Source organism: Suncus etruscus, chromosome X (assembly GCF_024139225.1).
Source record: "Suncus etruscus isolate mSunEtr1 chromosome X, mSunEtr1.pri.cur, whole genome shotgun sequence".
Classification (NCBI taxonomy): Eukaryota; Metazoa; Chordata; class Mammalia; order Eulipotyphla; family Soricidae; genus Suncus; species Suncus etruscus.
This window is the reverse complement of record NC_064868.1, coordinates 110361547-110388841: the sequence shown is the minus strand read 5'-3', so window position 1 is coordinate 110388841 and position 27295 is coordinate 110361547. Positions and strand designations below refer to the sequence as shown.

General features: G+C 36.1%; 1 non-coding gene and 1 pseudogene across 1 annotated transcript; both read left to right on the top strand.

The window, feature by feature from the left end:
• Nucleotides 1-6040: 6040 nt before the first annotated feature.
• On the top strand, nt 6041-6147 carry LOC126000144 (U6 spliceosomal RNA). The gene has a single exon (XR_007492508.1). It is a non-coding gene; the product is annotated as a U6 spliceosomal RNA (small nuclear RNA).
• Nucleotides 6148-11235: 5088 nt separating this feature from the next.
• Nucleotides 11236-17663, top strand: LOC125999008 (glyceraldehyde-3-phosphate dehydrogenase-like; annotated as a pseudogene).
• The last annotated feature ends 9632 nt before the right edge of the window (nt 17664-27295 follow it).

Sequence of the window (27295 nt, the reverse complement as noted above, 5' to 3'; positions counted from 1 at the left end):
CACTACCTATACTTTTGTATTCACATATTGATATCATAGTTTTGTTGCTGTTATAGATTTTGGAGCACTGTAGATCATGCACATTTAATAAAACTTGATAATGGTTGATTGGTTTTTTTGGGAGCAATTTCTAAGAAGTGATGACTTTCCTAGTCTAGTTAGTGTGAACGAGCTAAAATGATTTTCAAAGAACTTTGCATTATGAATTCAAACCAATGATAATGTTTGGAATGCATCTATTAATGCAAGTAAGTCCAAGTCCAAGGTATAAAATATAAACATGTTACTTCAAGATTAATCAGGGTATAATTCACAGGGGAAGCCCTCTACAAATACTTAAATATGTTCTTGATACACTTCATATGAGTGTTACTATAAGCAGTCTATAAGAAGTCATCAAGAATGTATCATCATTTGAATAAATTCCCTAGTGGATATAAGGCAAAATAGAGCAAAATTGTCAATCTACTTCAGGAATCTTAATGCCTACCCTTCCTCCCTTTTGCCCTTTAGTCCTCCCTTCATCTTCCTTCCTTCCTACTGTCCTCCTCCCTCCCTCCCTCCCTCCCTCCCTCCCTCCCTCCCTCCCTCCCTCCCTCCCTCCCTCCTTCCTTCCTTCCTTCCTTCCTTCCTTCCTTCCTTCCTTCCTTCCTTCCTTCCTTCCTTCCTTCCTTCCTTCCTTCTTTCCTTTCCTCCCTCCCTTTTTCCTTCCTTCCCTCCTTCTTTGTTTTTGGGCCACAACCAGCAACACTAAGGGATTAGCCTGGATCTGCACTCAGGAATTACTCCTGGTAGGCTGGAGGACACATGGGATGTGGAGGAATAGAAGCCAGGTCACCCACATGCAAAGCAAATGTCCTACCTGCTGTGCCATCACTTAGGCCTGCCTTATTCCTTCTTACTCCCTCCCTCTCTTTTCCCCTCTCCCTCCCATCCTTCCTTCCATTACGGGAAAATTAGAGAAAATACATGTTCATGAGACTTTATGTATTCTATAGAAAATATAAAAAGTAAAAACACATACAGAGAAGCAAGTGAGATACATATTCAATGAGAATATAGGCTTGAAAAGAAAGACTTATCATTATTCTTTGGATTTTGTTTACTTGAAGGCCACACCTGTCATTGCTCAGGGTTTGTTCCTCACTTTGTGTTCAGTCTTTGCTTCTGATAAGGTTTGGGCGACTGTATTGGATGTTAGGTATTGAACCTGTGTAGTCTACATGCAAGGCAAGCAAGTAACCTTCCTGCTTTATATTATTGCTTAGGCTTCTAAAATTTTTAAACCAAATGCATGTGTAACAGTAATATCACAAAGCTTCATCCCTAAACCAAAAGAATATAACATATTAATACATGTGAGTAATATTTTTATATAACCATAACATGAATAAGTCATGGAAAATACAGAACTTGACTGTCAACTATGGTCCTTCCCAGTTATGATGGTCTTTACAGAGGTATCAAAGAGCATTTTAGAGCAGGGTTGGAGATTATGATTGACTATTCATCAACCAGAAAATTTAGGGTTGTATTCAAACACAGCCCTTTATGGAATTAGCATTTATACTTTTCAGAGTACATTTTATTGAAGTTAGACTAGCCAGCACTTCTCAGTACTGAACATACAGTTTTACCACTCTTGGGAGCTTATAAAGTATCAATTTGCGGTTCCACTACTAGACAATATATTTTAATAGATCCCTAAGAGAACACAAAGGCATCTATATTAGTAATAATCAAAATCGTCCACAATATTCTAAGAGCAGTTTCAAAAATCTCGTGTATTTCTGGACACAAGTATTAATACAGCTTAATGTTTGAAGGTCAGGCATAACTGTAGGCAATCGACTTGAGCTAAATATCCTTAAATTAGTAAATTAGGAAAAGAAATACTAAATTATTCCCTTCTCTTTATAAAATATAAAGTAGTACATAATTCAAGAAGTTTTTCATCTGAAAAATGGTATTACCTTAATAACAGGAGGAATTGAAATGGTCATTGAATCAGGAACTAGAAATACCTAATCACAAATTAATTTCTATTTGAATCAGTTTCCAGAGCCAGCTACGTAGGAAAACAATGGAAACAAGTGAACTAATTTCTATCAATAATATTAAGAGGTGAACTTTTCAATATTAAGAAAATGCAACTAATCTATAGGAAACTGTATCCAGAAAATATAGGCTGGTAAAATAACTCACCAAGCACAGAAACTTCTAATGCTAATCACAAGAAAAAAAAACCTATGAACTCTCTAAAGCTTTAAGTGCCTTTATTTCTGCTAGCTTCCTGAAAACTCTGAGACTAAATTTAGTTTGGCCTATGGATTTATAGGACTCATACACCCATCAACTGAACAAGTCTTCTTATGCCCAGGATCATGCTTCTAAATGCATTTGACTCTGACATTCTACATCAAACTCATTTCCCGTTTTTGAAATAAATAAACCTGACAGTTTCAGAGGGATAGTACAGTAAAGGACCTTTGACTTTAATGAACCCTATGTTCAATTCCAGCCATCTCTTAGACACCCATAAGCATGGCAAGGAGTGACTCCTGTGCCTAAAAATATGAGTAAGCTTTGTGCAGCTTTGGTTGACCCCATTCCAAAACCAAACACACAAAAAATAAGGCTGACAATTATTATAGAATTTGGCAACTGATGTTAAAGTATTATCTATTTTAATATCCAAATCATCTCTTGAAATAATACATAAGTCCAAATAAAACTGATCATATTATAATACTACATTTATTTAAGGAATTATTATATCAAAACATGCTTACATATCATTTTTTGAGAATCACTAAATACAAAATTCTAAATATTGAAATTAATCCATTGAATTTAAAATTAGTAATCTTGATAAATTTTAACTTTATGAACAGTATATATTACTGACCTTTAATAATCAAGCCTATCATCATGATATTCAAGTAACCATAATCTTCTGTTTCCCTTACAAAAGACATAAAACCAAAATGAGTTGCCACTTGATTCATACTAAGACAATTGTAGTTTTTAATCCCAGATAATTACAAGTATTGTAGAGAATATGGGAAAATTTTTCTAGCCAATGTGAAAAGCATATACATATATTCACACTGACAAGCACAGAGGGTAGGACATTTGCCTTTCGCACAGCTGACTCAGGTTCCATCCAGCATCTCGTATCTTCCCCAAGCCTGCCAAAAGTAAGTTCTGAGTGTAGAAGCAGGAGTGACCCCTGTGCCCCACCAGGTGTGGCCCAAAAAGCAAATAAAATAAAATAATTAAGTTAACAGAGAATGAGAGACAGTGGAGGGGTTAAGGTTTTTCCTTTCATGTAGCAGAGTCTAGTTACAATCCCCAGCACTACATGATACCCTGAACACAGAGCCAGGTATGACCCCTGAGCACTAACTATCAGCTATAGGCCAAAAATACAAAACAAGTGTCTTTTTATTGTATTTCTGCCACACCAAGTGATGCTCAAGGATTACTACTTGCTCTGCCTCAAAAATTATCTTGGTGGCTTTCAGGGGACCTTATAGGGTGCTGGTGATCAAATCTGTGTTGGTCACATAAAAAGCAAACTCCACCTGTTGTATTATCTCTCCTGCACCTTAAATGAAGTGTGCCATAAAATAAAAACATATTATCCATACTTTTCATGTCTTGTGTCCCTTGCTTCAACGTGTTTAACTTGTCTCCAAGAAATTTCTTGTGTATAATCTAATGTGAAAATAATAACATGACTCAGAAAGATGTAAGAATTGGTAGTAAAAGTTTATACACTATAAATGTTTAGATTTGTAAATTAACAAGTACCTCTAGTCCTAATAATCTGGTAAAGATTTAAATAGAAATGCTTAACTCTGGATAATAAACTAATTAGATGAAAAATACTATCAATGATTTATCTGTGAAATCATGACAACTGCTTGTTAAATTATTCCAGAGATAAGAATGCTTAATTTCACAACTGGTTTTAAGGACAGTGTGTTTGTGTGTGTGTTTTGGGGGGTGTCTGAACATGAGGGAATTTCTGAAGTTTCTGGTAAAAGCTATTTGCTAATCAATTTCAGACTGATAAACTATAGTTGATATACTTAATAGAATATTACTGTGTCGAAAAAGATAAAACTATTTTGGGTATGATGTTTATTTTGTTTGTTTTTTTTTTGGAACACACTTGGTGATGCTCAAGGGTTATTCCTGGCTATGAGCTCATAAATCGCTCATGGCTTAGGGAATCATAAGGGACACCAGGGGATCAAACCACAGTCTGTCCTAGGGAAAGCAGATGCACCACCACTTCAACCGCAGGTATGATGTTTATGAAGCATAATTTGATTATGCTAAGTGATATAAGTAGGGAAGCTACATAATTCCTGGGTGATTTCATTCAAATGGACAAATAAATAAGTAAAACCATTTTACTGACAAAAAATAAAATTAATTACTAGACTCAGTGAAAATTTTGGTACAAAGGGGGAGGGAGTTGGAAGGATGAGTAGAGGGATTCTATTTGGTGATGGGAACTTTGTTGGTGGGTGTGGTGAATATACATATTCAGAAGTAGGAAGTTAATTATACTCTAAAATTTTGTAGCATTGCAAATTAATGGAAAAGGTGGTATAAGTAGAGAATATAAATACTTAAATTATATCTAATATGAAAAAAAAAGATGGGAATGCCATCTGATTCAAACTCTATAGAAAGCAATATGAAGAGTTCTCAAGAAAATGGGGCTAGAACTCACATATGACCCAGCATATTACTTCTGGGCATCTATCCTTTAAGCACACAAACATTATCTTGAAAGGACAAGTACACAGTTTTGTACATCATTGCACTTAACATAGCCAAAATATGAAACAACACAAATGCCCAACCACAGATCTATGGATCAATACATTGTGGTATACATACATAGTACAGCTGTAAAAAAGAGGGAAATCATACAATTTGCAGCAATGTGAATGGATTAGAGGACATCATGCTGAGTGGGTAAAAAAGAAAGGAATATATTGCTCTCATAGGTGGAACTTAAAAAATACACAGTTATCAATTAAGGGCCAAATGCAACAAAATGGGAGAAGTAATACACATAATTGAATTTGGATGGAGATGAGATGGAGCATTTGGTGTCCTAATGGGGGAAAATGGGTATGCTTCTGATAGAATTGATATAAGAAATATGCATATTATTAGAGGCATTGTAAATATAAATGAACCTAAAAAAAGATTGATAATAGGGGCCGGAGCGGTGGTACAAGTGGTAGGGCATTTGGCTTGCACATGCTAACCTAGGACGGTTTGATACCCAGGCATTCCATATGGCCCCCCAAGCCAGCAGTGATTTTTGAGCGCATAGCCAGGAGTAACCCCTGAGCATCAATGGGTGTGGCCCCAAAACAGAACAACATAAAACAAAAGATTAATAATGTATAGTCTAATAACATTGTTCATTCAAAAGAACAAATAAACTTTTACCACAAATACAGTATTGAACACTGGCAATAAAGAATTCAAATGATAACCTTTAGAAATAGATAGTACAGGGAGAAAACCCTTTATACAGATTTGAACCATGGCATCACCTAAGTTCCCCCAAGTCCTGCTAGGAAAGTAGTGATCCATAAAGACATGGCTAGGAGTCAACCTGAGCACATCTAGTTATTGTTACATAAAACAAAACAAAAAAATAATGTTAACTTTTCCTATCCTGAAATATATGGTAATATGTGTGGAAACTGGCCATTAAAATATTTAATTTAGTCATGAATTTTCTTAAATATGGATGGATATAAAGAGTATTAGGCTGAGATAAATGAGCCAGTGGGAAAGAAATAGACATAGAATGATCACAATAATTTGTGGGATATAAAATGATAGTATTGTAATAATATCTAAAAGACAATAAAGACAAGGGCTATGAGGTCCGTGGAATGTAGCCTGCAACAATTAGCTGCAGATTGTGTTTGGCAGAGATGGGACACTACAACAGTGATCTCTCTGGAAATGATAAAATAGACAAGAAATGGGTGCAGTGCTCGCTTTGGCAGCACATATACTAAAATTGGAACGATACAGAGAAGATTAGCATGGCCCCTGTGCAAGGATGACATGCAAATTCGTGAAGCGTTCCATATTTTAAAAAAAATGGGGCTAAAATGAGATAAAGTTTTATACCTAATACCCTTTCAGTAATAATATTTTAAACCACAAGATTTAAAAACAGGAGAGAGAAAGAAGAAAAATATCTGACACAGACAAAGGGGGGGGGCAGAGGAGAAGGTTAGAGGGAAACTGGGTGCAATGATGCCTGGAATTTCACTGATGAAGGGTGTTGGACATTGTGTGACTGAAACTCAATCATGAACCACTTTGTAACTGTGTATCTCATGGTGATAAATTTAATTAAATTAAATAATTAGCAAATTAAAAAAAAGCTTTCATTTTGTGTTTCTTAAAACAATCAGTATGTTCTGGAAGAATTTGATAATTCAAGTAACAAAAGTGAGTGCCTACTATGTGACTGGTACTGTGAGGCCCAGAAGAACCACACACACACACACACACACACCAAATAACTTGGAAATGTGAATAGCTTGAGTTTATTTCTGTTGTTCTCTAATTTGTACTTAAAAATGAATGTTTATTGACATAAATTTACACTGCTTCACTAGTCTGAGTATATAGATGTGGATACCACTTGAAATAAATTTGTGCACTGGCAATATTAAAATCCATAAAAATGTGATTTCATATTTTATTTTATCTCTATAAGTTCTTGTCATTGATGATATGTGGTGTCAAATATATTCCATGCTTCTGTTTTCTCAGTAACTCAGTACAATCCAATGTTTCCTTTATCGCTCCACTAAAAATGTCCCTTAAATAATTGCCATTAATATGCTAAATTCAAGTGCCTTTTTTAGTGTTTAGCTCCATCTACATTTTTGATAATGTTTGGTTTTGTTGAACACCATTAAATCTCTTGAATCTTGAGCCTGGGGAAAGTACAGCAGGGACCCAAATATTAATTAAATAAGCTCTTATTATCCTATTTTCCCTTAGACTCCAAATTACATTATCCTGATTCTATTCCTATAACTTCCCCCTCACTAATACTTTACTCTACCTCACTAATGCCTACTCTACTTCCAACAGCAACTCTGGGTTTTTTTCTCAGTAAGTTTTATTTTCTTCTGTTTTTTTATCTCTATAACATCTCCACTGACAATTGTTTTCTTGTTACAGCTTGAAATCAAATATGTATTCCAAGGAAGCACATATATGTAGCTCTTGCCCAATTTATGCCCCACTTTCTACTTTCTCAGTCCTAATAAACAGTTGACTACCATCTTTGTGGCTACCTCAAAGAAAACTTGTCCAGAAGGAAACATCATAATCTTACTTCTTTTCCTGAACTTCAAATTTTATTCAATGGCAGCTATACTTTCAGTCATAAGAACTGAAACTAAAAACATTCTGTCCTTTCTCCTTTATTCTAATATTTTAATTTACCTAGGTAAATTAAAGCAAAGTTCAAAGATCCAACTGTCCTACTTTTTCTTCCATCCCTTACTAACTCCCACTGTAACTACTTTTTGGGGACGCCATCAATTCTTTCCCAGGCTATTTTGATGGCCTCTTAAATGGCATTTTTGCCTCCAGTTCTATGAATGCTATACTTACTCATAAAACTACAAACTAGGAGTCAGAAATACATAGTAACAGCAGTAAGTGGTTGTTAGGCAAGAAATTCGATTGAAAAACGCTTCTTTTTATCAAAGGCACTTTTGTTACATCGCTTCACTTAACCCTACAGTGAAGGTAGATGCTATTAGCTAGAATCTATCCATTTTCGCAGTTTTCTACAACCTGTTAACTTATTCAGCATTGACAATGCCAGCATAATAGTTATCTCGAAAGTATCAATAGCCAATGTTCAAGAGGATCAATATATTATATTGAGTTTTACTATGAGAAACAAAACTAAAGATGTCACTGAATGTCATTAAGATAATGGTTGGCGTTCCAGCAAGAAATTTAAGTTTATTCATTTCTCGCCACTTCTTTTCAGGTATATTGGTGGTGTTAAAAAAGAACAGAAGTAAATAGCCAAGCCACAGAGTCAACAACAGTGAAATAAAGAAGACCAAACACTAAAGTCCAAACTTAAAAATCTGCTTCTTATGATGGGAGGCTGAGGCATGGGTGGTTACACCATGTTATGGACTCTGGGAACATTGATGGAGGGAAGTTGAAACTGGTGGTGGGATTGATGCTAAATATTTTATGTCTAAAACTCATCTCTGAATACCTTTCTTTGTAAATCCCAATGCCTTACATAAAATGGCAACAAAGAAAATACAAATTTGAAACAACATCCAAAAAAGATTTTTCTTAGCTTGCACTTAATGTTTAGCCTGCTACCAACTTTTAAGACATAGCTTTGAAAATTGAACTTCTCTTCCATAGATCGAATCACTTAACAATAGAATATCCTTCAATAGAGATTATTTTATACATGACACATAAAATAGGGTTCCTTCATTTATTTTTGCAGTTCTTTCTTCGTACCATAAAATTTCATTTATGTTAATGATTTCTAAAACATGGAAATAAGTATGCCACTGAGGTTTTTTTTCCACTTATTTTCTCAGAGATTTATTTTGCTATGGGTGATGACTTAGGTCTGTTTCGTAACACCTAGTAATTCTAACATATCTTTGGAATGCCTGCCAATAGCTATGCAACTCTTAAAAGGCCATATCGACACAACACTGAAACTTCCAGCTGAAAAGCTAAATTTTTAGGTAATCTACAAGCTGGTTTGCCTGTAAGCCATGAAACAACAAGCTTAAGTGATTTTTTTCCTGAGTGTAATTAACACATAGTGCTTCTATAATAATGAACTGATTTGGAGAAAAACAACTGAATTCAATCAAAGTGGTTGTTTTCACAACATTTCCAAGTCAGTTAATTTCAAAACAACTAGTTCTTTGACTGATTTCAGGCATGTGTGTACACAAAGCCCATAGGGACCATTTGTTTAAGCAAAGTATAGACATACTTTAATATGAGACACTTCTAAATCCCCTCTCAAGCCACTTTAAGTCCTCATAATACCAGGAATGTGGAATAACATTTACATTACAGGGTACTGAGGTTATATCAAAGTTTGGCTATGGCTTTAATTACAGTATTTTTTCCAAATAGAAAATTCCCCTACTTATTCTCAATCTCTTCAAACTATAGATTTTTGACACACTCCAGTATCAAAATTGCTCTACAAAGGCATTCAGAAATACCACATAAATACACCCTGCACTGTTTCCCTTCTCAGGATTTTCATAGCACTTGAAATCTAAATAGCATAAAGTTAACAGTTGAAATGCCAAAATTACTGCTTTGTACTTGGCAGAGTACCTGAGAATCCAGCACACCTTCCACGAACACTTGTAAAGTTGCCTTACTGACTCCTTCCGTTGGGCTAAGAATGCACCAAAGGTGTGATAACAACCTTCCAAATTATAGTTCCCTGAGTAAATAACAGGGAAAATCTCCTTTTATGTGTTCCTTTAATTCTCCAGTGATTTGATGTAAATTTGTCTAAGTATACCATAACTGCAAGTACTATTCTGCCACTACAATTCTAACAGAGTGGAGAAAATCTATATTGGGCCTGAACATATACAGTTTCTGGAACAGGACTGATTTCTTACCACATACCACTTATACTTAAGATCTACTATCTCCTCCATTCAGATTCAAATAGAAAGTATATGTGATAGTATATTGTGTTTATGACTAGAAAAGAAACTCAATTTGGTAGAACAAGTGTTTCTAAAGCTGGCATCACAGGCTGTCAGTGACACAAATGACATTGAATGTCTATCATTACAGATTAGTTTAGAGAGAGAAAGTGATTCTCGTTCACATTATCTAGGCCATCAAAAGAAACCATCTATATGAATTTGCATAACCTCTAGTTAATGAAATTATGCCAAATCTTAATACCATTATGAGGATGGAAGAGGCACAGGAGGAGAAAGCAGAAAGAACAGGATGAGAAAGGAATGGTTCTACATATTAAACAGAAATGTGGAGGAAATTGGATTTATCTGGCTCTATTGGTAGCAGAGAATACACCCATGGTTCAAAACAAAATCATTAGACATCAACACAGAGTACTGCGTAACTAGAGAAGAGGAAATACTTTAAAAGATGTACTATTTATAGAAACATAAATTTAATTCATAAAGAGTTGGAAAATGAGATAGAAACCAATATCACAATAAAATATAACATGTCTTGTTGTAGTAGGTCTCCAATAGTTACAGGTAGGGAAGAGCATAAAACGTTCTTAATAATAGTAGGAACACAAAATTCTGGCTTGCATTTCTGCTCAAATATTGAAACACAATTCAGTCAACATTATTCTAACTCAATCTTGCTTCAACATAGAAACAGTGAACATTATATAAACATTTGTTGTGGGAAATACTTTTCTCACTTATCATCATATACTTTCTCACTACCACAACCAATATATTTGTTATTTTTAACAGAGCTGAATTTTGTTTTGTTTGTATGGTGTTGGTTTGGGGCCATGCCTGGAGGTATGCAGTGGGTTACTTCTGGCTCTAAATTCAGGAATCATTCCAGACAGGTTGTATGGTCCATATAACGTGTCAGGAATTGAACCCAGGTCAACTGAGTGCAAGGCAAGTAACTTACCTGCTGTACTATTGGTCAATATTCACATGTGATACATATTAAGATATATTCCAATATAAAGAAATATTTTTCAAAATGCATACTGAATGTAGTAGTTTTATAAATGAACAAATCAGTATGTCATCCTAAGCTTATTCCTTATATATTAATGAGTTAAATATAATAATGTATAATGCCTTGTGAAAAGTACCATTCGAAATTTGAATAATCTAAATTTTTCATATATACCTTTTAACTATGAAGTATTATAGTCTCATTAGGAAGCATTTAATTTCAAGGGAAACACTGCTAATTTAAGAATATCTGTGATTGGCTCTCTGCTTCTCCCTGTTTGCCAGAAGCTGCCTCTTCTTGCACAGTGCCAGAGGTGATGAAGAAAGACGGAGTTAAACAGATTCAGCTGCATTGGCCACCTGATTATTAAGGCTGCTGTTGACTCTGGAAAAGTGGAGAGTGGCCTCGGTAATCTTTCATATACCACAACTTCTGTTCTCTATGTTCCAGTATAATTTCACCCATGGCAAGTACAACGACACAGTTAAGGCTGAGAATGGGAAGCTGGGCATCAATGGGAAGCCTATCATCATCTTGTAGGAGCTAGACCCTGCCAACATCAAATGGGGTAAAACTGGTTCTGACTATATCATGAAGTAAACTGATGTCTACACCACCATGAAATAGTCTAGAGATGACCTGAAAGGGGCTACTAAGAGGGTCATCATCTTTGCTCCTTCCAAAGACATGCACATGTTTGTGATGAGTGTGAAGCATGAGAAATATAACAACTCCCTCAATATCATAAGCAATGCCTCCTGTACCAATAATAATTTGGTCTTCCTGACCAAGTTAATCAATGACAACTGTGGCATCATGAAGAATCTCATAAACACAGTCCATGCCATCACTGCCACCCAGAATACCATGGGTGGCCCAGCCTAGGACATTGTGGCATTATGGTTGAGGAGTATCCCAGAACATAATCCCCACCAGCACCAGTGCTACCAAAGCTGTGGGTAAGTTCATCACAGAATTGAACAGCAAACTGAATAGCATGGACTTCCACATCCCAACATGTCTGTCATGAATCTGAACTGCTTCCAGGAGAAAGCTGCCAAATATGACCACATCAATAAAGTGGTAAAATAGGATTCTCAGGGGCTCATCAAGAGCATCCTGGTATACACAGAGAACCAGATCATCTCCCATAACTTCAACAGCAACACCCACTTCACCCTTAATGCTGAGGCTGGCATTGTTCTCAACGACCACTTTGTCAAGCTCATTTCCTGGCATGACAATGAGTTTGGCTGTAGCAATAGGTGGAACTTATGGTCTTCATGGCCTCCAAAGTGCATCACTCCAGGACCACCAGAACAGAGAGGGAACTAAACAGATGAGAGCTGCCTCAACTGCTGGGGAAACTTTCTCCCACCCTCAAACACCTGAGAATTTCTAGACATGCAGTTTATCTCCCAGATCCCCGAGTAATGGGAGAGGTCACAGGAGAACCACTTTATCCTACACCATCAATAAAGTTCACTGTACCCTACCAAAAATGTCTATGATCACAGTAGGAAAGAGAAATAATTTTCAAAAGTTTTATTTACCATGTGATGAATCTAAATCTCTATTATTCATAAGTACATCATTTTCAAACTTCATTGTTAATACGCTTTTGATTTTTGTCACCATAGCCTGGTTAAATAAACTAAAAAAAATAAAACAACTATGAGGTACCACCTCACACCACAGAGACTGGCACACATCTCAAAGAAAGAGAACAAGCAGTATTGGCGGGGATGCGGTGAGACAGGAACTCTTATCTACTGCTGGTGCGAATGCCTACTAGTTCAACCTTTCTGGAAAGCGATATGGAGATTCCTCCAAAAACTGGAAATTGAGCTCCCATACGATCCAGCTATACACCACTCCTAGGAATATACCCTAGGAACAAAAGAATACAATACAAAAACCCCTTCCTTACACCTATATTTATTGCAGCAGTATTTACCATAGCAAGACTCTGGAAACAACCAAGATGCCCTTCAAAAGATGAATGGCTAAAGAAACTGTGGTACATATACACAATGGAATATTATGCAGCTGTCAGGAAAGATGAATTCATGAAATTTTCCTATACATGGATGTACATGGAATCTATTATGCTGAGTGAAATAAGTCAGAGAGAGAGAGAGAGAGAGAGAGAGAGAGAGAGAGAGAGAGAGAGAGAGACACAGAATGGTCTCACTCATCTATGGGTTTTAAGAAAAATGAAAGACATTTCTCAGCAATTTTCAGAGACAAAAGAGAGGAGGGCTGGACATTACAGCTGACCTCATGAACCTAACCACAAATAGTGATTTGTTTAGTTAGAGAAATAACTACACTGCGAACTATCCGAACAATGAGAATATATGAGGGAAGTGGAAAGCCTGTACAGGTAGGGGCGTGGAAGGGAGGAGGGATATTTGGGTCATTGGTGATGGAAATGTCGCACTGGTGATGGGGGGTATCATCTGATATGTCTAAAACCCAACCACAATCATGTTTGTAACTAAGGTGTTTAAATAAAAATATTAAAAATAAACAAGAGCTATAGTGTTTACTTGACTTTCTCATCATCATATCATCAGTTAGTAATAAAACCACAGATTAAACTAAGAAGCTTTTTCACCTCAAAATGAAATGGTGACTAGGATTTAAAACTGGAAAAATATTCACACAACATTCATCTTATAATGGTTTAATATCTAAGATATATAAAGCAATGGTAGAAATTAACAAGAAAAATAACTAACTCCACTAAAAATAAAGAAATGTCCTTAATGAAGAAATACAGATAGACAATGGCCAAAAGGCAGATGATAAAAATCTTACACATCATTAAACAGCAGAGGTATACAAATCGATGAGATATATCTCACACCATAAAGAGTAGCACACATCAGAAAAGAACAAGTGCAGGTGCTGATGCGGGAAGAAAGAGACCCTCATTCATTGCTGGTGGGAATGTAGATTGGTTCAGCTTTTTGAAAAACAATATGGACATTCTTTAAAAAACTAGAAATTGAGCTCCCATAATACCCAGAAATTCTGCTTTGGAAATATACCCTTGAGGCCCAAAACACAATGCAGAAAAAAAATCTGCATTCCTATGTTCATTGCAATACTATTGACAACAGCCAGAATCTGGAAACAAAGCAAATGTCTGAGAATATAGGAGAGGATAAAGAAACTCCAGTACAAAGGAATACTACTCAGCTATTAGGAATAATGAATCATGAAATGTTCTTATACATGGATAGATGTGAAAGACATTATGCTGAGCGAAATGAGTCAGAGAAAGATAGACATAGAATAATCACACTCATTTGTGAGATATAAAAAGCATAATATTATTAGTTATTATTATTATAGTATTATTACGAAAGACAATAGAAAAAAGAGCTATGAGCAAAGGTTCATGGTAGGAAGCTTTCCACAAATAGCAGGGAAGTGCAGTTAGGGCAAAGAAGGGACTACTATGAAAAAGATAGTTGGAAATGATCACTCTCTACAAGAACTGGATGCTGAAAGGATGTAAAGTAATATAAATGATACCCATTCAGTAATAATATTACAAACTACAGCCGCTAAAAGAAAAAAAGAGTAATAGAGAGATTGAGAAGAAAAATGTCTTCCGTGGAGGCAGATGTGGAAGGGATAGAGAGAAATGGGATATTGGCGGTGGAAAATTGTGCACTGCTGAAAGGGTTTGTTTGAAACACAATCATGAAAACTTTATAACTGTATTTCAGTGACTGAAAATAAATATTATTTTCAAAAAACACTGGTTCAAGACCAAAGAATCAGAATTTTAGTCTCACACACTTATATATCAAAATGTGGAACATTCATTGTGTTTTTTCTATTAAATATACACTGTTGAGAAGCATTTAAACATTTTAATTTAATCTTATATAAGATATTAAGATATTTTTGAGAAATGGAAAATCAAAGATAGTTGAACATAAGAATCAGTGTATCATAATGTGTCTGTAAAATGAGCTACAAATAATTAAAGACAGATAATGCTGAATATGAGTTGATATCTAAATGACTACAGAATCAGGAATTTCATTTTAACCATTACTAGCTGGGTTTGAGGCAGATAGTTTTAAGCAGAAATGGCTCTGTCACTTATTCTTTGTACTGTAGTAAACAAGCAGTCATCATAACAGAATCCTAAGAAGTTCATTGCAATTAACCTGTGAGTTTCCCATATGAACATGCCAATTCCCACCAGGATTTAGTGCTCAATACTCTCTCACTGACAGGAAGGTGTGGATTTATATGACTAAGCAGAAATTCAAGTATATTCTGTAAAACATGAAGACAAAGAGTGAGGCTACACAATAAAATACTGACTTAACATTTGGCCAAAATGGCCTAAATATCGTAAGAACAAAAAAAAAATGTGGAGCAAAATCAGATGAACTGCAAATATTCCAAAGTGGATTTGAACAAGCAGACTGCAGTATTCTGAAATTGATGCTCGCGACTATCAGTTGTGCAATAGCCTACATGAAATGATTTGATGATTGCATTCTCATTCCCAAAGGGCATATGTTCACATCATTACAATCATTGTGAAAACTATAAGCTTGTTTGCACTCTCAGTAGAGAGATCAAGAAACTAATGGGGTACGAAGAACCTATTTGAGAAAGTGGTCCCTCTAGGTGAGTCTGAGGGCACTTTTAGGAACAAAGACTTATTTCTAAACTTCTGACCATAAATATTCTGCATAAAATATTCTCTCCATGATTTCATGCTTAAACAGGGCTCAGCAAACATGTAATAAATAAACTTAGGCAGAATTATGGAGGTTGGAGATTTTTGTTTTCTATATTTTCCTCAATTACACCTCCCCCCTGGAGTTAAATACTATTTATTATGGAATTAAATCTATCATGATAGATTAAGTTAGAGTAAATTAGAGTTTAGAACTTAGAATTTAGGTCTCATTTTCTAATTCTGGAAAAATGAATTCCTGTGTAAAGTGGGAGTGATATTTTGCTCTGTATAAGTAATAGGGTCAGTGTTCATATCCAAGGAGGCATTGAATAGAAAGAGATTGAAGTAAACTAGAAGAAATGTGTTAAATGCACTGACTGGTATAAGAAGCGTGTTTGTAAACACATTCATAACCAGAACTGATTCCACTGTGAGTATCTCAAAATTCTGGTGCCAAACAGGACAGCCTTCACCTTCCTTTCTATGTAAATGATGATTCCAGAACAAAATTATCATCTCTCGATATGAGGTGGGTGTAAATATGTATCTATGTCTTAAACATATTGCCACGACAAGATGTAAACCATTCCATAGCTATTTTAAGTGAATATATTTACCTTCACCAAAGAAATAACAGGGATATTACTTATCTTGTTTGTCTAAGCCTTGGGATTAATACCCTCTACTGTAAGATATATATGATATATGTTTAAATATATATACACATATAAAGTATCATTGTGGTGTTGGCCACACTCAGTAGCACTCATGGGTTATTCCTGCCTCTGTGCTCACAAATCACTACTTATAGGCTCAGGGGAATCATATGAGATGCTAGGAATCAAAACCAGGTTGTCCATATGCAAGGCAAATGTCTTTCCCACTATGCTATCGCTCTGGCTCCATATACATTATTTTTGACAAAAACATATAAAAGGGTGAACATTTTGTAGGTGAACATTATGTGTCATCAATTGTAATATAAGTTGTTCCCCATTCAACATTCATTTTATTCTCAGAGACTAACATGCTTCATTGTTCATAGAAAGTCAACTACATTTTTGCTGAATAATCAACTACACATGTGAGGGAAACACCTCTTTTTCTGTGTGACTGAATCCCTAGGCATATTTTACATTTAGATATGTTGTCTATACAAACTATATTTGCAATATAATTGCTTGAATTTTGTGTTTTCTATATACAGAAACCATATCCTAGGATGATACCCAAGTAGTCACAGATACCTTTTTGTATATATTCCCTGACTCTTGAGTTTAGGCAAAATAAATCACTGGCTTCTAAAATACAAGATATTAAAAAAAGAACTCCCAGGCTTAATCAGGATCCCTGATGTTCTGTCTTCATCTATATCAAGAGAGATATTATCCTGGGTAGACATGGTTTAGGAAAACACTGTAAAAACATTCATTCCATCTCTGAAGTTAGCGATGCGAGGCAGCAAAATATCTCACTCTGTGTATGGCCAGTTTTGAAGCACCAAATTGTCATGGCTTCCACTGTCACAAAGAAATTAAGTATAACAACAGCCTATAAAAATGTTCACTGTATTTCGCCCTGTCTAATTTTCCTATGAATACAAGCTAAGCCAATAACTTGAATGAAGTCTTAGAAGCTCGGCTGCTGGGCAAGAGTTAAACCTCTCTCTAGATTTTGATTCACAGAAATTCTGAGATAATAGTTATTTTAAGACTTATAGTTTATGATAATTTGGCACCAAGACATTCACTTTGAGTGTGTACAGATCAAATGTCTCACACTAAAAATAAGCTTTCTGAGGGAAGAAGATACTTTTGCTTTGCTTCTCAAAGTCTAACACCCAGCCAAGTCACATACAGGCATACCCATAGACTGAAATAAATCATTCCTACTTCTGAGCAGTAGGTATTATACTCTACCTCCTGCAGAAACAGTTTTCTACTGAGGATGTAAAATGCATTATACTTCTGTTTTGTCATATTTTTTCAGCAGAGTAGCAAAAATTAGAGACACATGAAAAACAATGGGAGTTGTGTACCTACTTATTGATGCATGAAGCTTAAAAAACTACCACATTCCTTCTAAAGATGGCAATAAAGTAGTGGAAAAAATAATTCAGAAATCCAATTACAAGGAACTAACAAACTAGCTATGATGGCCACACATGGCTTGTATAAATCAGAATTATTTTCCACTTTCTTAATTTGCTTCTCAGTCAGATATGGCTTTGCTTTTTAAAGGAACTGTGTAATCTATTTTATATCTGAATTTCAGAGTTTTTAATAGATGTAGTTTTATCTCAAAACTAAAAGCCATGCAAAAATGCTTATATAAAGTCTTGAGTTTTTTAATAGTTAAATTTCTATTCTAAACATCAATTTTCTCCTTGTTTGTCAAAATAAGTCTTTTTAAATACTATGTAAGAAAAGAAAATTAAGGTTCCATATGAGAGTCCCCAAGACTTAGAAAGAAGAAAACTTAGGATGGAAAACTGAATAGAGAACCAAGTGCTTCATACTGCTTTTATTATAAATAAATACCTACATAGTCTTATTTTAGTCGCAAGAAACATCAAAGTTTAATTATATTAATATTGTTGGGCAGGATAAAAGCATTTTTTTTGGTTTTTGGGCCACACCCGGTGACGCTCAGGGGTTACTCCTGGCTATGCGCTCAGAAATCGCTCCTGGCTTGGGGGACCATATGGGACCCCGGGGGATCGAACCGCGGTCCGTCCTAGGCTAGCGCAGGCAAGGCAGGCACCTTACCTCTAGCGCCACCATCCGGCCCCGATAGAAGCATTTTCAATGTCTTGTTCTTAATATTGAGGCAGTAGCTAAAATAGATATTAGATACCAAGTAGTCCAGGTGTGCAGGCAACTCTGAATTCTGTTGTTTAATTTAAGCAATGTATTTATGCCCTAGTTAAAATGAAAATGCACCAAGAGACCATCCCAAAGACCAGCAATTCTCATCTTGGGATAAATGTTTTTTTAGGTCCCAGAATATAGAAGAGAAACAGATAAACAATATATAAATGGGGGTTACAGGTGGATAGGTAAGACAGGAATGGGTCACAGAGAGCAAACAATGTCACAATTGGGTGTAGTATGAAAATTACTGCTTTTCTACCTGTGTTCCCTTTGGAATGACCTGGGGGAGCTGAAAGAGTCGTTGCTTCTTGAGAAATGATTTTATCTAAAGCAATAACTTCCAGGAAGTTCTTGATACCCCTTCTCATATACCAAAGAAGAAACTACCTCCCATGAGAAAAAAAATCCATCTCTGTTCATACCCCCAGTTATTTTAATCTAGGTGATGTTTCATGTTTAATACATGTTATTGGGTTCAATTTATATACTTCATAATTTAACAGACATAATGATTAATATGGGAGAGTCTTTCTTTCAGACCCTTACTGTGTATTTGAAGAATTCCTTTTGAATCCACAACAAAGTCATATTTAAGGTGTACCTAAGCAAGAGATAGTAGAGCAGGAATGACACTTGCCTTGCACACTGCCAATCTCTGTTCAATATCTGCCACCACATATGGTCCCATACGCACCACCAGGAGTGATACCTGAACAAGGATTCAGTGTAAGCTGCAAGAATTGCTAAATATGGTCCAAAATATATGAAAAAAAAACTAAAAATAATCAAAATTCTTCAATCTGAACATATAATGACTGAAGGAATTTAAAAAATGGGAAATACAATTTCAAGTCTGATATTCAAACTTTGTAATAGCTTGTGATGGTTAGGAAAATTTTAATAATGGAAAGAGAACTAAAATAAAGGCCTCCCAAGACTAAAACATTCTAAAATGTTCTACAGTATACAAGGAAACTAGGTGATGATTCAACCTAAACTAATTTTAAATGAAAAGAAACATGGAAACAACAATTGGCTTATCCAACATTCCACTATGTATGTATAAAGTACTGGTAACTACATTTTTGTTGTTCCTATCACTTTATGTCACGTCCTAAAACTCATTTAAGTCACACATATTTGTATGGAATAAAATAAACCCAGAATTATACTTCCTCAATACTAAATAAGCTGTTATGATATTGTACCAACCAATTTTTAAGAGAATTAAAATGTTGATAATGCAACCATAGAAAAATGTTATCTACTGCATTAAAGAATAATACAAAATTACTGTTAAGGAGGGGTCAGTATAGCCACATAACAACAACTCTGTTATAGATTTTGTTTTATACAAATATGATATATGTCAGATTCACAGAAAAGGATTTTCCCAGAAATTTAATTAATTTGGATTTATAAATTCATTTCATTTTGTTTTCAAAAATTAGCCAATGTTCTAAAAATGTCCCAAAAAGACTACAATGAGATTGGTTATCTAAAGGAATGTTTCTTTCCTTTTATACACTAATCCTTGACACACAGAAGCAATTTTTAATTTATGTTGCAGCAACAACTGAGCTACAAAATATTGAGGCTACTGACATCTGGCTTGATAAACTGCATAGCTGTGAGCAAGCTTATAAATTAAATTATTTAAGTATCTCCATTTAATTTTAAACATCTCTAAGGACAGGATGACAGATTGAAATGTGTCAAACCCAAAGAAACCAGCCTAAACTCATCTCAAACATGACATATAAGTAATTCAATAATACTGCACATTTTACAAACAGACATGAAAACACATTTCTCCCCAACAATGTAATTTGTGGTCCTCTAGTAAGATTGTGTCATGAAATTTCACAAAAAGCATAATTTATTATTTAAATAACCTTTCCTTAAATATATTATTATTATTATTATTATTATTATGGCCTTGCACATATGACTCTGTGGGAAGATATCAGTAGTTGAATAAAATTCATTCAATCTATTAAAGTCATCTAGAGACTTTTGTGCTATTTAAAACAGTATATTTCTCACTATCATTGACCTTATTTTTTTTGTGTGTGTGTTATTGCTTTGGCTTTTATTGGTCTAATTTTTTTTAATATAAATTTTTATTTTGATCATAGTGTCTTACATATTGTTGACAATAATATTTTAGGTACATATTTACATAAAATCAGGGGGGATTCCCATCGCCAAATTGTCCTCCCTACACCTCTGTTTCTGTCCTACCTCCCTTTTCCTTTTCCCTCACCCCAGGGCGGCTAGAATATGTGGTCCCCTCTGTATCTAACCCACTACTTAGTAGTCTTGCACCTGTTTGGTCTTGATGCCTCCCTTATTTCCCCCTCTAACTGGAGTCAGGACTAGCTAGATCAAGTTGTGTGGTTTTGTTTGAAGGAGAGAAAAGTAATAAACTGGGATAAGAGTCTAATACCCCGAAATTGGGCGGAGTCCTTCTAAAGGCTCTCATCATCAATTTGGGAGATGGAGAAAAAGAAGGTGAAACACTCCACTAGTACCAAAAGAAGTGTCAAATATCCAGTGAGGGCTCCAGCTATATCGATAAGCACCTCAAAGAACAGACAAAACAAACAAACCAACAAAAACAAAAACAGACAAACAAAAATCACGCCATGGTCTTGAATTGAGAAACATGGCATAGCACATAACGAAAGAGAAGAAAGGAAGAGAAAAAAAAGTATAATTGGGGACTACACTTTCAATAATCACACCCAAAAAGAGAAATCGACCAAAATAGATTGGTAAATCAAAAATAATAATAACAATAATAAATGAAGGTAATATATATATTTATATAAAAATAACCAAGGTTTTGTGCTTTTTGTATTTTTGTTTTTTCCCTCCTGCCCTGGCACAGTAAATATTTGGGTCATTCGAAAAGAATTCACTTGGCCTAAGAGATATGGGGTTTCTCCGTCCTTGGAGCATACTGTCATGGGATCAACTCTAGACTTTGCTCAGGATCCTTTACTTTCCCGTTGGTGTTTTTTTTTTTTTCCTTTTTTTTGGTGTGTGGAAGACTTCTGCTCTGTGTTTAGAGGTCTCAGTATCTGCACAGATCCTGAGGTGGGACTTATGATGAAGTCAGTCTTTGTGGTTCTAGAAGTTCTGTTACCTCAGTGTCATTTTAGTACATCTTCTGTGGTTGGTGATCTTGGTCTTTGCACTGAACCTAGGGTGGCACCTAGGATAGTGTCTTTCTTTGTGCTTCCAAAAGCCCCATTCCGTTACTATTGTCTCTGCCGGACCTTTGGGACTGGGGATCATGATTATTGTGCAGGTCATAGTTCAAACCCTAAACTAGGGCTTTTTCATTGGACCCAAGATGTATACAGTCTGGTCGTGGGTCTAGCAGCCAGTCATCTGTAAATCCCGATCTTGGCTTTTGGACCTACCAAAGGGTGCCAAGACTTCTGTTTTTGTCTTGTCGTTAGTTGGTAAGGTAGGCTAATCTGCTCTAAGGTCAAGATGTTCGCATTTTCCTCGTTGTCAGGATATCATGTTAGAGCTGGGCCTTGTTGTTGGTCTCATCGTATTATGGCCGTCCCGGATGGAGTTTGTTTCCTGCAGCTGTTGTGAAGAGCTGTGCCGTTTCTATGTCGGGGATCAAGGGTTCAAGGCTGGATGAATGGTATCTAATCACCTGAGGTCTAATTTGATTCCACATGACATATTTTCAAGGCAGGAGATATCCCTATATTTTAAAGAACTATGAGTTCCTATCTCTAGTAGATAAGAGCTCTTTTTTTTATATGTAATATTTCCCGTTTACTTAGTGTGCCTTTGCAGAGGGAAGTGGCGCTACATTATAATGTCTGTGTATTCGTGGGTGGACTTGATAAAAGAGGCAAGAATCTGAAATGGAACAAAGAAAGCCTATTCAACAAATGGTGTTGGTACAACTGGAAAACCACATGTACTAAAGTGAAAATCGACCCATATCTCACTCCTTATACAAAAGTCAACTCAAAATGGATCAAAGACCTTGAAATCAGACCTGAATCTATAAAGTTTATCGAGAATAAAATAGGCAGAACACTCGAAGACCTATATATCAAAAAGGTCTTTGAGAACGGAGCACCAATGGCAAGAACGTTAGCATCAAATATAAACAACTGGGACTACATCAAACTAAAAAGCTTCTGCATGGCAAAAGAAACCCTACTTAATGCAAGAAGACAGCTAACAGAATGGGAAAAAATCTTTTCACTTGACATATCAGATAAAGGGCTGATATCTAGAACATACAAAGCACTCAGAAAGCTGAGCCCCTCAAAACCAAATAAAGCCATAAAAATGGGGAGATGAAATGAATAGACACTTCTCTGAGGAAGACAGAAGGATGGACAACAAACACATGAAAACATGCTCACCTTCACTCATCATCAGGGAGATCCAAATCAAGACAACAATGAGATACCACCTCACACCAGTGAGGTTGGCTCACATCAAAAATAATGGAAACAACCTTTGTTGGCGAGGATGCGGTATGAAAGGAACTCTCATCCACTGCTGGTGGGAATGCCCCCTAGTCCAACATCTATGGAGAAAAGTCTGGAGAGTGCTCAAAGAACTCAGAATTGAGCTGCCATTTGACCCAGCAATTGCTCTTCTAGGCATATACCCCAAGATGGAAGGACATTCATTCCAAAATATGTATGCACCCCACTATTTATTGCAGCACTCAGTATAATAGCCAAATCTTGGAACCAACCTCGATGTCCAACAACAGATGAATGGATCATTAAGATGTGGTACATATACACAATGGAATATTACATGGCAGTCAGAAATGATACAATCACAGACTTTGCAGCAACGTAGATGGACCTAGATCATGTTATGTTAAACGAAGTAAGTCAGAAGACAAAAGATAAACACAGAATGGTAGCACTATTCTGAAACACCTAGAACACATATTTTATACACAACTAATACCTAACAATCAAATAACAGGGTTCAACAGGGTAGAAACTTGAACACTGTAATAGTCAACATAGACGTGGGAGCAGTGTCCAAAATACATGAAAAAGGAACAACACAAACTCTTGACTACACATTATACCACAAAAAAAAAAAAACAGCAACAACAGAAACGGCAGCATAGAGAGAACAGGTATGTAATCAGACTTCTACAACAAAGGTCCACAATAACCCCTTAGAGTTCGTATACAGGAACACAAGTATAGAACACCAAGGGAAATCACGGACTGCAATGGCAACATACCATAACACTACCTTTTAATGCCTTTATCTTACTATACTTTAAATAACCTCTCAGCTTTTCTGTCCACAGGTACCCTTGGATACAAAGGGCGAACAAACTAAGGAGGCAACTCGGGATACCACACGGGATACCATACCTTGCTTGCACTACGAGATGGCCACAAGAAAACTCTTTAACATACACTTTATCTCTAGGTAATACCTTCATTTAGGAATTGAAGCACGAGACCAGTCAGACCACTGAAGCAGTACCTGAGACGTACAGACTTAAACTACAGGCTCTATTCTTCGAACACATTCAATCAAACCAGCATTCCCTTGCTATTCTCTCCTCTCTTCTCACTACTTTTTTTTTTCTATTCTGCACATTACTTTTTTCCCTTTCTCTCCCCCTTTTCTAAGGTATTTTCTCTTTTCTCTCCCTTCAAACCCTTCCCATATACCTTCCCCTTTCCCCCCTCCGGAAATCCAACTATCCCTTCACCCCTCAATCCCATCCAGATCTCCCACCATATTAAAACTCTTCACCCCCAGTCCTTATTCTATTAGGCATCAAGATCGACCCCCTACCCAACGAACCAGTACCCAGCACCCAGGCGAGAGGACACCCAGATAAACCCACACCTCGTCTCCTGAAAGAAAATACAGCCAACTCCCCTGTGGACTCACGCTGCGAGGCCCTCCCTACCAACTCCCCCTAACGCGGACTACTCCTTGAAACCGGGCCTAGATCCAAAAGTATCCCCAATGCAAGAACTCTTCCAAGACCTCCCTGCCGCAAATTTTTACCAATCTGAAGAAGGTCAGGGGGTGGGTTAGGAAGATGCCTGGGAACCCACACACCACAAGAAAAACCCAAAAGACAATGGGAAAAACTGTACTTCCAACATAGGCATAAGACCTGTAATACACCACCTCTTTACCTGCCCTCCCCCAAATGTAAGGTAATCTTTTGCACCACTTTGGTCCCTTAAAAATTTCGCTAACTCATTTTATTTTTTTTTAATTTATTTATTTTTCTTTTTTAAATGTTCATCCTACATATATATTTGTGAGCACATACATTTTTAATTCCCCCTTTTTTTCTTTTTTTTTCTCTCTTCGTTTTTTGGTATGTGACCTGTGTCTGTTATCCCATTGACCTTATTTTAAGAATTATTCCAACATAGATTTGTACATATGTACTAGATGCTTTTTAAACATATATACAAGGCTAAACACAGATAAATTTCCTGGAGAGAGTACAGAGATTAAGGTGCTTGCATTGCAAATGGATTGCCCTGGTTCAACTCTTGGCACTGTATAAGCACCTCCAGTAATAAATCTAAGAATTACTGGAATAGCCCCAAAACAAAACAAAAAACTCATTTTATAGCCCCCACATAAACATATATTCTTCAAAAATATACAATCCCCTCATAATGGCAACAACTTTGTCCAAGCTTTGATTGGTACAAAAGCCAACTTCAATATTCCCAGAAGACTGACAGTGATAACCATGACTGGGCAACTTATCCTGGACCAATAAAAAAGACCCTAGTCTAGGCTTTGGCCTATGATCTGTACAACAACCAATATCTCTAACCTCAGAGGTATGACTGAGACAACTGCAACTGAGCAGATTCTGTGGAAACATAAGGAAAGACTCTTTCCTATGTTTCATCCTAGGATCGGGGCAAAAACCAAGACCACCAACTACAGAAGACTGATTAAAACAACAGTGATAGAACAGAACTCCTAGAACTGTAAATAAAGACTCCATCCTAGGCTCCATTCTTTAACCTGTACAAATACCAAGATCTCTAGCTACAGAGGCAGGATTTTATCATCCACCATGGAGCGGAAAGTTTCCAGATACCACCAAAGGACCAAGGGGAGAGTAAAAGAACATGTATGGAGCCTGTAATTATTCTCATGACAGTATATTATAAGGGCGGAGAAACCCTGTATCTCTTAGGCCAAGGGAATTCCCTTTCTAATTTTTCCAATATTTACTGTGTCTATGCAAGAAAAAAAAACACAAATTAACTTTTCTTTCTTTTTTCCTTTTTTTGGTTTTGTCGTTGTTGTTTGTTGCTTTTTTTCCCTTAGGTTTTCTTTTTTGTGCTTTGTTTTGTTTTTATTTCAGGACCATGGTTATTGTGTGGTTGGTGTCTTTATTGCTATGGAGATTTTCGAATTTTTTGCTTGATTTTTTAAATTTTTATTAGAATTGTTATGTTTTTCTTCCTGTTTCCCTTTCTTCTCTTAAATTGATATTTATAGTCCCTAGAAGGACTCCTCCCATTTTTTGCTTGTTTGATTTTTGCCCCATTTTATTTTTTTTCTTCAAACAGAACAACGTAATTTGAACCATTTGTTCTGCCTCACAAACTGAAGGGGAGATAATGGAGGGTACCAAGACCAGACAGTCATATGAACATTAAGTATAAATTAGAAAATGATCAGACTGAAACACCAAATCCAAAGCCAATGACAAGAGAATCGACACCCAAACTACAACATGCTAGACACAGAGGGGATCACTTATACTAACAACCCGAGTGGTAAAGGAGGGGGATATGGGATGCATGCTGGGAACAAGGGTGGAGTAAGGACAACATTGGTGATGGGAATGCCCCTGATTCAATGTCACTATGTACCTAAAAAATTACTGTGAAAGATTTGTAATCCACTATGGTCAAAATAAAATTTTTTAAAAGTATATATGATCTCAAGCTTGTTCCTTGCTTATGAGTTAGAAAGTAATCTGAATCTTATCAATCACAAAATCGTATTCCAGAATCCCAACTATGTTTAAGGCAGAATGCTTCACTTCATCTCATTCTGGGACTATCCACAGTGCCTGGGATTGAACCCAAGTCGAACACATGCAATGCAAGTGCCTTAATTTCTATTGTTTGTATCCATCCCCGAAAACCTAAAACTATTAAGCCACAATAGCTGGCAGAATGACATCACTGAAGAAAATAATACAATGGCAATCATTACTAGAAATATAAAGTGTTCACCTTTAGAAACAGAAAAAAATTAGTTATAAGCGAACATGTGTAAGGAAGTTGAAGATAAGGAATTAAGGTACAAGGAACCAGGATTAATAATGCATTGTTTATATAAATCTATAGCAATTGGGATAGAGAGCTAGATCAACAGGCTAGAACTCATGTTTTGTAAGAAGTAGGATTGGATTTGATCTGGGCAATACATGTTTGTATGAGAAATGCTGGAAAAAATCCAACCACTGTGGCCGGGATAGCTCTTAAGTATTGCTTGATATGACACAAAACAAATTAAAAACAGAATTTAGAGTCATAATGATAGAGGGTTAAAAACAAGTAATGGGCCCTAATATATCCACAGCTTGAATACAAAAATTAGAAAAAAATTCACCATTTTCTTTTTGTTTTATTTTTTTAGGGGGGGTTGGTTTTTGGGTCACACCTGGCAGCGCTCAGGGGTTACTCCTGGCTCTATGCTCAGAAATCGCTCCTGGCAGTCTCTGGGGACCATATGGGATGCCGGGATTTGAACCACCGTCCTTCTGCATGCAAGGTAAATGCTTTACCTCCATGCTATCTCTCCAGCCCCCATTATTTTCTTTATTTAAGGGTTCTTTGCTGGAAACAATACTGTTATAAGACAAAAA